Consider the following 1,291-nt stretch of genomic DNA (forward strand, 5'->3'; position numbering starts at 1 on the left):
TATGCAGAATAACATTGTATCTGTGTTTATAGAGAATGTTAATGTAGTTAAGGTTGACCTTTTAGTCAGAATGGTAAATTAATTGGTTACGTGTTGTGTTTGGTTACATATTGGAAGTGCAAGGGAATTTGGTGTGGTGCTGAAGAGCTTAAGGGTTCACAACAGTAATTAATATAGATGTCGATGAATTTGTGATGCCAAGATTAATATAAAGTATGTATTGAATACATGGGGTTTCTGCTGCCAACTTTACCAGATGTGCTGCTTACTTAAGACTGGTAATGCCTCCCTAGCATAGTTTTGCAAATAACCTTTCTTAGGAAATTTCCACAGAGTTACAGGCTTATGTATTTATAAATTTCTGCCACTTCAAGATTTCAGGAGATTATTCTAATTTTGCTGTTCATGAAAGCGTCCTTTTCTTGAGTGGCTGTGAAATTGCAATTAGGGTATGAGGAAGACATAGAGGGAGCTTGTTGACTCAGTAGAATGCACTTCTGGCCAGACCTTAAATCATACATACAAGGAGTATCTCTAATGCCCTACATTTTGGTGGGATTTAACATGCATAAGGCTTGTGCTGGTTCTCTGCAAGTAATTAAACTGTCATCCTCTGAGATCAGATGCACTTTCCCACCTGTAGATGTTGTTTCTCTTAAACAAATTTGGCCCACAATTATCTTTCCTTCAGTTTTGTTGTTTGCTTCTGCCTGAGATGCATTACTATTTATATCCTAACTCTGTAATTAATTATTTCTTCAACTATTCTAATGTATTTTGTTTCACAGTATACTAATTCTGAATTTAGTCTTGCTATGCATAATTTATTTATTACTTGCAGTGTTATATAAAATTTCCTCCTGATTGCACCTTGTCAGAGTGGAATTGTTTTCTTGGCTACTACTGAAAGTTAGGTGTCCGTTGGCTGTATTAGAAATATAATTTCATTTTAAAAAGAAGTTGCTGTCAAGACACTTCAGCAATGATTCAGCATATCAGAACAAATATTCTAAAAAGCATGCAGTTTCGCTTTCATGGTAGTCACATTTCAGATAAACAAGAAGTCGAAAAAGAAGCTCAGAGACATGCAGTTCACCAGTAGAGCTCTTTGTTCTCTTATGTTTCATTTTAGAATAAACTGCACAAAACAAAATCTAGTTCCAATACAGTGTAAGTCCATAATCTCTCTTCTACTTAAAAGAGGTTTGCAAGAAGGCTTATTTCATTATGACTCGTAAGCACAGCAGAGGTTCAGTTAATTCCAAAGTCTTTCTTTTCCATAATGAATGCA

The sequence above is a fragment of the Pterocles gutturalis genome, unplaced genomic scaffold, assembly GCF_000699245.1.
Source record: "Pterocles gutturalis isolate BGI_N339 unplaced genomic scaffold, ASM69924v1 scaffold6327, whole genome shotgun sequence".
Classification (NCBI taxonomy): Eukaryota; Metazoa; Chordata; class Aves; order Pterocliformes; family Pteroclidae; genus Pterocles; species Pterocles gutturalis.